Source organism: Nomascus leucogenys, chromosome 1a (assembly GCF_006542625.1).
Source record: "Nomascus leucogenys isolate Asia chromosome 1a, Asia_NLE_v1, whole genome shotgun sequence".
Taxonomy (NCBI): Eukaryota; Metazoa; Chordata; class Mammalia; order Primates; family Hylobatidae; genus Nomascus; species Nomascus leucogenys.
The window spans coordinates 61,386,698-61,398,417 of record NC_044381.1 but is presented as its reverse complement, the minus strand read 5'-3'; positions in this window follow the sequence as shown (position 1 = coordinate 61,398,417).

The window sequence follows — 11,720 nt, the reverse complement described above, 5'->3', positions numbered from 1 at the left end:
TCTGGGATTTCAGGCGCGCACCTCCACGCCCAGCTAATTTTTGTATTTTTAGTAGAGACGGAGTTTCACCATGTTGGACAGGCTGATCTCGAACCCCTGACCTCGTGATCCACCCACCTCGGCCTCCCAAAGTGCTGGAATTACAGGTGTGAGCCACCGTACCCAGCCAGTTGTCTGCTTTATAGAATCAATTAATCATGAAAGTCAGCATATATTTTCATATATATATATATATATATATTTTTTTTTTTTTTTTTTTTTTTTTTTTTGAGACACAGTCTTGCTCTGTTGCTCAGGCCGGAGTGCAGTGGTGCCATCTTGGCTCACTGCAAGCTCCGCCTCCCGGGTTTATGCCATTCTCTTGCCTCAGCCTCCTGAGTAGCTGGGACCACAGGCACCTGCCACCATGCCTGGCTAATTTTTTTTGTATTTTTAATAAAGACGGGGTTTCACTGTGTTAGCCAGGATGGTCTCGATCTCGTGATCTCGTGATCCACCCACCTAGTCCTCCCAAAGTGCTGGGATTACAGGCGTGAGCTACTGCGCCCGGCCTTATCTGTGTATATTTTAATGAACTCCTTAATGCTCTTTAGTGACCAACTTTTTCATTTGATTTGCATTTTTGTTTCACAGGGGTTCCAGTCATTAAAATAAAGGTGTTTTTTTTTTTCATTCAATCTATTTATTATACTTATGAGTGGAACTCCAAATTTCAGAGGCTGAAATAACTCTCATTATCCTGGTAAGCTACCTGAATGCAGCAATTTGAGTTTGAGCACACACTAGGAGACAGAGCTATTGAACTGTGCACTGCTTACTCCTAATACTGACTCCTAGTTCTCAGCCACAAACTCCATCTGCAAGATTAAACAGCTGGCATTTATTTACTGGTGCCCAACAGGGGGAAGGAATTGTGGCACGAGAAAAGTAGCATCAGCAGTCTTTGGGGGCTTAAAATTAATGGATTTTTTTCTACCATGCTGTGTTCCAAAATTAATCTGGTTTTTGCCTGCGATGAACTGACACAGACTGTTGTTTTATGGTTATTTAAGGCACAGAATTTACCCTCCACAATTAGGTTTTACCCTACTCTTCCATTATAAGACTGAACAAAATGATCCCCTCTTTGTATCTTTGAAAGCTGTGAGCTGAGATGCCCATTAGCCACAGTATACTCACTCATCTGCCCGACTGCTGCTAGGTCCTTTGGAACTGATAGACTTAAAAACTGTGTCTCCAACACATTGTTATGCTTGCTGGGGGAAAGTGAATACCATTTAAGATACTCCTACATAACCAATGCTACTACAGTTTTACAGAGTTCTTTCAGAATTCAGTTTCATTGTATCCTTCATCTTATCTGATAACTTTCTCTTGCTAATTTTCTGAAAATTTTCCAAGCTCAAACTTAGAACGTTTAGTCTATTAGCACTTTATGGTAGAGGTGACAAAAAATGATTGGGGATGGGAGGGACCTTATGGTGAAACTGAAGTCATTTCAGTCAAACATGGGTTTTGAGCTTGTGTCTTCTTTCATAATAAGGAAGAGTTTCCACTCTAATGATGTTGGTTGGTATTAGTTTCCCAGGTATGACACTACACTCTTTAATATTTGGATAACAGTTCAAGGCAGAAGATAACATAAGAGACAGCAAGTTTTTTTTTGAGACGGAGTTTTGCTCTTGTCACCCAGGCTGGAGTGCAATGGCACGACCTTGGCTCACTCCAACCTCTGCCTCCTAGATTCAAGCGAGTCTCCTGCCTCAGCCTCCCAAGTAGCTGGGACTACAGGCACCCGCCATCATGCCTGGCTAATTTTTGTATTTTTGGTAGAGATGGGGTTTCACCATGTTAGCCAGGCTGGTCTTGAACTCCTGACCTCAGGTGATCTACCTGCCTCAGCCTCCCGAAGTGCTGGGATTACAGGTGTGAGCCATCACAACCGGCTCAGGAGAGAGTAACTTAATCTTCCTCAGGAGACACAGGATACTTGCCCAAATCATCTTGGGATTCATACATATTGAGTGTGACTGTTCCAATATGGGAACCTGTTATGGGCATGACATAGCAAATATTTTAGTTAACGCAATAAAAATAGAAAACCTGGTCTGGTGGAAATGGGATCATAGCATGGAATCTTCAAAAGTTGTTTTATTATTTATTAAGCACTGTCACATAAGTTACTGCATTTATTTCTCAAAACAATTCTAACAGTATAGTTATTATTATACCCGTGTATCAAGGATCATACCCTTGTTTAGAATACCTTGCAATTAATCTTCACCTCATGTCTGTAGGTCTTTTCTGCCTTCAGATCAGAAGCTACTTAGAAGATAAAGCTTTAAGTTTTAAATTTTTAGGTATTCCCATGCAGTACCTATAACAATATGACGATGAAGCCATTCTGACTCAAAGGCTCAGGGATTTGCCAAAGATCCCACAACTGGTGAATTGCAGACTCAGAGTTTCAAACATTTGCCTAGGCTAATAATATTCTTTCTGTTACATCATAACTGGTTTCCTGAAATCCTTGTAAACACTTATAAACTTATTGTATTCTGTTTTTTATTTTATGTTATTACATTTTGTATGTCATGTATATTATACTGTATGATTTTTATTAGAGTCATATGCGTGACAGCTTAGTAACTTGACCTGAAGATGCTAGTGGTGCTCACTTACTTCTTATTCCCTGAGTGGACACTATTTAAAGGAAGCAAAGCAATGTTCTGCACCCATAAGATCTTCCTATCAAGATAGGGAAATTAGGCATACAGACTTGGAGTACAGAAAAATTCCTACTAATTCCTATGTGGTTGGTCTTTCAGACTGAAATTTTACGTTAGAGAGGAGTTCCATTATTATTATGCAACCATGACCAAAGTAACATTCCCTTCTCTCTTCCAACTTTCCCCAATCTAGGAGCTTCAGGGTATTACCCTGCATTCTTTTCCAGGCTCTCAGACATTATGTTGTAGGAAGCTAAGTGAAGGATCCCCTGAAATGTGAACAATTTTGGCTCTGAAGTTATTTCCCTAAACTATGCAAAGAAAAACAATAGGGAAGATTTTCTAATCTTTTGGCTCTTAGTCGTCTCCTAAGTGGGGAACTGAATCATTCTAAGTAGTGTATAAAATTAATTATCGTTGCAAGAGTGTTGCCAAGCTTGTGGATTCCCAGAGATTGAGGGTGGGGTGATTTTTGCCTTCCAGCCATACTCATATTTTTTCATAAATATGTTTTAAAAGTACCCACGAGCTGTTTTTGTTTTCACTCCCATCATGTCCTCAATGTGGGTCCCAAGGAAATTGACTTTACTGGGTCTTAATTTTCCTTAAAATAATGCACTTATTCATTTATTTTTTTGAGACACAGTCTCCCTCTGTCACCCAGGCTGGAGTGCTATGGTACAATCTCAGCTCACTGCAACCTCTGCCTCCCCAGCTCAAGTGATCCTCCTGCCTCACCTTCCTGAGTAGCACTATAGGTGCACCACCACACCTAACTAAGTTTTTTGTATTTTTGGTAGAGACTGGGTTTCACCATGTTGCTCAGGCTACTATGGAACTTGTGAGCTCAAGTGATCCACCTGCCTCGGCCTCCCGGAGTGCCGGGATTTCAGGCACGGACCACCGCACCTGCAGCTATTACTGCTGATAGATCTGACTCTCCACCAATGCTGCAGATGTGATGCTGATACTAAAGAACATTGAATTTAAAGTCTATTTACCCTTATTTCAAAAACATTCTTTTTGTGGTTCTTTGAAATAGCAATCTCTGTTAATGTGTTTAAGCCTTTTCTTACAGAGAGAGAGGAATAGAAGAGAGAGAAAAGGAAACACTAGGGAGGAATTATCTGTCAATAATTACATATCATTTATCTGTCAACAATAAACAAGAATTAAGAGCCATTGTCAACAAAATGTTCTTTGAAAACAAAGTGAAATCATTTCTGAAAACATGCAAATTTAGCATGATTTATGATGCAAACTATTGACATTTGATTTATATCTAATAGCTGAAAAATACTTATCATGTATACATACTTGCTGATAAAGGTTTAGAATTTTGGGATACTATGAAAAATCATGACGCGGAAATAATATTTAGTGCTGCAGGAATAAGAGTAGAGAACTTCCAATATGAGCCTCCCCCTCTGTCAATGCTTTATCCACAAAGGATGTAATATGATGCCTTGGCTATGAGCCTGGATGCTGAGACAGCCTACTTGTTTTGTGTTCTAGTTTTGTTCCTCTTACTACCTGTGTGACTTTGGCCAACTCACTTAACTCCCCTTGCCTTGGTAAAATAGGGTTCCCATTAATATTTACCCCATAGGATTATCCTGATGATTTAACAATGTATGCAGAATAGTGTTTGATATAAAGTAATTGCCCAATAAATGCTAATTATTATTATTTTTAAATTTTACTTTAAGCTCTGGGATACATGTGCAGAATGTGCAGGTTTGTTACATAGGTATACATGTGCTACGGTCCTTTGCTGCACCTATCAACCTGTCTTCTAGGTTTTAAGCCCTGCATGCATTAGATATTTGTCCTAATGCTCTCCATGTTGATAAGTAAAAATTCCATTACATCCCTGGTCAAATTTTTTTTCATCTTAAAATTACAACTGGCTACTTTCTTTAAAGTTTAGAAGTACATTTTTTATTTTAAAAGTAATGAATGTGTATTATAAAAAAACTAGAAAATTTAGAAAAGCGTTAGAAAATAAAGAGAGAAAATCACCCATAATTCAATTATTCATGGTGAATTTTTTCCATCATTTTTTTCTATTTTTTTAACCTCTTCTAGTTCTCTTTTATCTCAAGCAAGTTTTTTGGAGTATTATTGATTTTTTTTTTCTCTCTCTGTGACAGGGTCTTGGTCTGTCATCCAGGGTGGAGTGCAGTGGTGCAATCTCAGCTTGCTGCAACCTCTGCCTTCTGGATTCAAGCAATTCTCGTGCCTCAGCCTCCTAAGTAACTTGGATTACTTGTATGCGCCACCACGCCTGGCTAATTTTTGCATTTTTAGTAGAGACGGGGTCTTGCCATGTTGCCCAGACTGGTCTTAAACTCCTGAGCTCAGGTGATCTGCCCGCCTAGGCCTCCCAAAGTGCTGGGATTACAGGCGTGAGCCATCTTGTAGTACTATTGAATCTGTTGGCCTTTCTACAGAATCCCAGATATAATCCACGTCTATTTGTAATACCTGGCTTTGTTTCAGGGGTGCTATTTTTTCTACGCCCCATCTCCCTCTTCATCCTCAACCCTGAAATTTCTGATGCAGGCTGAGAACATTAGAGTCTGGAATAAATGAACATCTTTAGAAGTGCCAGACATTGCTTCTAAGTGAAAAACATTTCCTTCCATCATACATTTACTTTACTAGATCTCTGAAGAAGCCCAGTGGTAGTTATAATTACTAGTCTTTTCCAGTAACCAGTAATAATTTTCAGATACTTTTTTCTCCTGTAACATTCTTCCTGTAAGTACTACGCACAGATCACTCAATGTGGCAGTAGATCATAACATTTTAATTTTTTTTTTTTTTTTTTTTTACTGTGAATATATATTTTTTATTTAGTCATTTTTGTTTACAACTGAAACTCTGGGAATTCAAAATTAACATCCTTGCCTCTGTGTCCAGGAATTGATATAAGTAAATATTTTGAGAGTATGTTCCTTTCTGAGCTGCAGTCCATCACCACCTTCTACATCTGATATTTCATTTAACACCTCCACCAGGTCTGCGCAGTTCTCGCACATCGTTCAGCCGCCGCACCCCCCCTCCCCCGCTTCGGATCTCACTGACTGATCCCGACCCGCGGGGGGGAGGGGAGAGAGGCCCATGACATTTTAATTTTTAAACTCAGTGACAGAATTGTCAAGTGGTTAATGAACCAAAGTTTTGTGTCAATTTGGCCTGGGATTAAGCTCCAGTTTATCACACTTATTAGCTGCTTAATCTTACAGAGGACACTTTTATCTCTCCAAGACATAGTCTGGTTTTTAAAAAATGGAGATAATAATGGGATTCCATCAATCACGGTGCATGTTGTGAGGGTTAAGTGAGATGATGGTACAGAGGTTATGAGCACAGACTCTGGACCCAGTCTGCCTGGATTCAAGTCCCGCCGCTGCTACTTACTGGCAGTGTAATCTTGGGCAGGTTTCTAGACTTCCCTGAGTTTCTGATTGCTATGTTAAATGCGGATGATGACAGTTCCTATTTTGTAAAGTTGCTGTGAGAATTAAGTAAGTTAATGCATGTAATACTTGTAAAACATTCATAATAAGGACTAGCTCATGGTAAGTGCTCAGCCGATGGTAGTTGTTGTTGCTATTTCATTTTACTATTTTTATTGGCATTTATAAAGCCTGGCCCATAGTAAGTTCTTGGCAGATTGTTTGTTCTTATGACTTGTCTGGACTTGTCAATGTCCTCTGTCCTTTTTTTTTTTTTTTGATGGCTACCTTATTAGGATAGATAAATAGGGCCTTGCCTTAAAGTGAACACTGGAAACCTTTGAAATTTGCAAGTCGAGAAGAGTAGTTGTTATCAACAACTATTCACAAGATCAAATGGATTTTTTCTTTTCGTCACTTACTCTCAATCAGCTAGAAAAAGAAAGGCACACTCTTCCAATTGTCCATGCATATCTCTCCAGGAGAGGACAACAGCCTGAACACCTGGACCCAAAAACATACTTAACCTCTATTTCTACATGAATAGAAATACAACATTTATCCTTATTTTTTTCCTTCTAAGAAAAAGAAGAGCTCAGAATTTTCAGCAATTCCAGTTTGAGAAATTTTTTTTTTAAAGAAAACAGAAAATATTTGCTGCTTGAGTCTCCATCTTATGAATATAAGAAATTTGCTATAAAACTATATTGCTTGCTGAGGAACACATTTAACTCAGAACCCTGCATGCTGAAAAAACTGGGAGCATATGATGGTAACAGAAGTAATCATTTTGGGGCAAGTAATTCTGGTGTTTTGTTTTTCATTTTTTTTGTTGTTGTTGTAGTAGATTTTTTTTTTTTTTTTTTTTTTTTTTTGAGACAGAGTCTTACTCTGTTACCCAGGCTGGAGAGCAGTGGCACAATTTTGGCTCACCGCAACCTCTGCCTCCTAGGTTCAAGTGATTCTCATGCCTCAGCCCCCTGAGTAGGTGGGACTACAGGTGTGTGCCACCACACCCGGCAATTTTTAAAAAATATTTTTAGTAGAGACAGGGTTTCCCCATGTTGGCCATGTTGGTCTCGAACCCCTGACCTCAAGTGATTCGCCAGCCTCGGCTTCCCAAAGTGCTGGGATTACAGTCGTGAGCCACCGCGCCTGGCCTTTTGCTGTAGATTTGATAAGATATTGGTATTTAACAGAAGGAACAGAAATGTGGTAGATGATCATTGTTCCATGCCATTCATTTGTATCTATACTGGTACATCATGCACCGCATACAAAAAAACTGTAACTACAGGTAGTTGATCTGAAGACCAGTTAGTACAGAGTAGATCTTTTTCCCTGAAGTAATGTCAGAAAGGATTTCATTGTATTTCATTTCAGCAATAGAATTTGTGATGGATTAGACAAGTGCTGGGCTGGAGCTTTTATTTTTAATAATTTTTATTCAATTTCTGCCATGTGCCAGCTTCTTTCACAAATGCCATTTTGCCACATAGTCTATGAAAAAAGAATTAGTTATGCAAATTAATAATATAAAAAGAAGTGTAGGGAACATATTAAGTCTCTACCGGGGGCATATTACTCCTATATGATTTAAAATAAATGCATATTTCCTTACATATTATTAAAATTCAGAATTTAGTATTTCAGATTTGTCTACCTCCATGAGATTGGACTTTAACATGTAATCATTGGAGGTAATTTCTTATGGTAATATACATCTAGATAAATGTGTTCCAAGCACAGGCCAAGCCCCAGTTTTACCACGTACTAACCAAACCTCATTTTCCTATTTATAAGACTAGAATAATAGTACCTATCATCAGGGTTATTTTCAGGATTATGGTACATAATATATGCAAAAACAAACCTGTAAGGTGATATACAAGTATTAGGTATCATAAATAATCAAATATTTAAAATATTATCAGCTTGAACTAGCTGCTTGAATCAAATACTTTTTATCTACCCCGGACCTTAGTTACAGATTGAATGTGCACCAAGTGCATTTCATTGAGTATGGGAGTTCTCATTTATATTCAATATTTCTTTTTAGGCAAGACTGTTAATAAGAAGAGAATAACTGTGCACATGGATATTTAAGTTAATACAAACAGAGGAAACTACACTTGGTAATAATACATAGTAAGAGAAAAAAGAAAGAATAAGATATTACAAGGACTTGTTCAAAATATATTTTGGCTCAGTACTCCCACAGCTTAAAAATGTTATTTTTTCCCATTCTTTTTTTTTTTTTGAAAAGGAGTTTTTGCTCTTGTTGCCCAGGCTGGAGTGCAATGGCATGATCTTGGCTCACCGCAAACTCTGCCTCCCGGGTTCAAGCGATTCTTCTGCCTCAGCCTCCTGAGAAGCTGGGATTAGAGGCATGTGCCACCAGACCCAGCTAATTTTGTATTTTTAGTAGAGACGGGGTTTCTCCATGTTGGTCAGGCTGGTCTTGAACTTCTGACCTCAGGTGATCTGCCCGCCTTGGCTTCCTAAAGTGCTGGGATTACAGGTGTGAGCCACAGCACCCAGCCGGTTTTTTCCCATTCTTTTCTTCATAATTGGGAAACACCATTCAGGCCATCCCTACACCAAGATGGCATAGCTAAAGGAAGCAGGGAGGGCTATGGAATTCTAGTTACATTCCACTGTCATAAATCAGACATCTGCTATGAGAGGCAGTGAAGCAGACTGGCTAAGCTCATGGAATCAGACTTTACTTCACTAACCTTGGGCAAACTATCCTGTCCCAGACTCAAGTTATTCACCTGTAAAATGGAAATGATGTAGCACCTTTTTCTAAGAAGAAGGTAAGGATTACATGACAAGTAAACTACACTTTTCAAACTTTGATATGTACCCAAATCACCTGGGGATCCCATTAAAATGCAGATTCTGATCTAGTGAGTGTGGGAGGGGCCTGAGAATTGACATGTCTACAAGCTGGCATAAAAAACCACCACTGCCACCACCAAAACCCAGTGGGCCTAATACCCCACTTTCCCTGTCTCAGATGTTGGAGAAGGAAGGCTTCTCTCCTGTACAGGCTACAGGAGAAATCCATAGACGCTCAAGTGGCTTCCAGGCATATTACACGGTTTCCATTTTTTTGAAATATTAAGATATATTTTTCAAAAATTTTTTTTTTTTTGAGACAGAGTCTTGCTCTGTCACCCAGGCTGGAGTGCAGTGGCACAATCTTGGCTCACTGCAAACTCCGCCTCCTGGGTTCAAGCGATTCTTGTGCGTCAGCCAACTGAGTAGCTGGGATCACAGGCGTGCACCACCATGCCTGGCTAATTTTTGTATTTTTAATAGAGACGGGATTTTATCATGTTGGCTAGGCTGGTCTTGAACTCCTGACCTCAAATGATCTGCCTGCCTTGGCCTCCCAAAATGCTGGGATTATAGGCATGAGCCACCGCATCTGGCCTGATATTTTTCTAACTATATCTGTAAGAAGAAGAAAGCAATCCAGAGTGGTTTAAAAAATAATGTAAATATCACCTTCCCAATTTCATTGCCCAGAGGCAGCAATAACTGAAATATATATATGTATCTATCTATTCAGTTTATAGCTTTCTATTGCTGTATAAGAAATTATCAAAAGTCTACCAACTCAATTGGGTCCCCTGCTTAGAGTCTCACAAGGCTGAAATCAAGGTGTTAGCCAGGCTCTTATTTGGAGGCTCTGGGAAAAAATTCACCTCCTTCCTCTTTGAGGTTGTTAATTATTTTGTGGTTATAGGCTGAATGTTCTTGTTGGCTGGGGGTCGTTGTCAGCTCTTCGAGATCAGATCCTTTCCATGTGGTCCCTTCCATCCCTCCATTTTCAAGTCAGTAAGGCACACTGAGTCCTTTTTGCACTTTGAATTTCTGATGTTTCCTTTTGCAATGAGGTCTGCTACTAAGGGCTCATGCATGTAAGTCAAGCTCACCTGATAATCTCCCTTGTGATGAACTCAAAGTCAGTTGGTTAGTAATCTTGATTACATTGTAAAATCCATTTTCTAGTAATGTAACACAATTACAAGTATAACAGAGAACAGAGATCGTGGGGACATCTTAGAATTCTGCCTTCCACATTTAAAATATGAAATTATGCAACACTTTTTCTTCTGAAAGCTTTTCGTCTCTTCCATACTGTGCAGATGTTTCTCATTAAATATGCATAAAACCATTTTAATTGCCTTTTTAGTGCTGAATAATATTCTTTTGTAAAGGTCTATCATAATTTAACAATCTCTCTACTGATGTCTGTTTAAATTGTTTCCATTTTTAAATTATGAACATTGCTGTCATATCAAGACTGCTGCTCTACCTTGACTAATTATCTCTTTAAGATAAATGCTAGTTGAGGAATTGCTGATCAAAGGGTGTATAGCTTTAAAATATTGGTATACATTTCCAATCTGCCCCCTGGAAAAGTTGCATCAACTTACATTCCTGTTAACAGTTTATTAACACTTTGGGAGGCTGAGGCAAGTAGATCACCTGAGGTCAGGCGTTCGAGACCAGCCTGGGCAATATGGTGAAACCCTGTCTCTACTATAAATACAAAAAATATTAGCCAGGCGTGGTGGTGGGCACCTGTAGTCCCAGCTACTCTGGAAGCTGAGGCAGGAGAATTACTTGAACCCAGGAGGCAGAGGTTGCAGTGAGCTGAGATCACATCATTGCACTCCAGCCTGGGCAACAAGAGTGAAACTCCATCTCAAACAAAACAAAACAAAACAACAACAAAAAACCAGTTTATTAAGATTGCTTATTTCCCTACATACACTCTTGCCAACACTGGATTCTAACAATTCTTTTAATGTTCACTAACATAGAGATGAGGCCTATCCTATTCTCGACTTACTATTTCTTGATTATTTGTGGGATTGGACATCTTTCCCTGCTTTTATTATCCACATATGTTGCTTCATTTGAGAACTGTCAGTCATTTTCTTTGTCAGGGTTCTTATTTATTTATTTGTTTATTTATCTATTTTATTTTTTTTTTTTTTTGAGAGGGAGTCTCTCTCTGTCGCCCGGGCTGGAGTGCAGTGGCACGATCTCGGCTCACTGCAAGCTCCGCCTCCCGGGTTCACGCCATTCTCCTGCCTCAGCCTCCTGAGTAGCTGGGACTACAGGCGCCCCACCACGCCCGGCTAATTTTTTGTATTTTTAGTAGAGACGGGGTTTCACCGTGTTAGCCAGGATGGTCTCCATCTCCTGACCTCGTGATCCGCCCACCTCGGCCTCCCAAAGTGCTGGGATTACAGGCGTGAGCCACCACGCCCAGCCTTTGTCAGGTTCTTAGTTACAAGCAACAAAAACCAACTATAGTTAACCTAGACAGAAACAGATTTTGCTGGAAGGATGTTGGAGAGCTTAGAGAATCAATGAGAAGGTTGGAGAACCAGGCTTGGTAAAGGAGGGCTAGGCAGTGGGAAATGCAGTACATGTAAAACCACAAGACAGGATAGTTAATATGTTGTCATTGGTATCCTGTCTACAACCTACCACTGCTGTC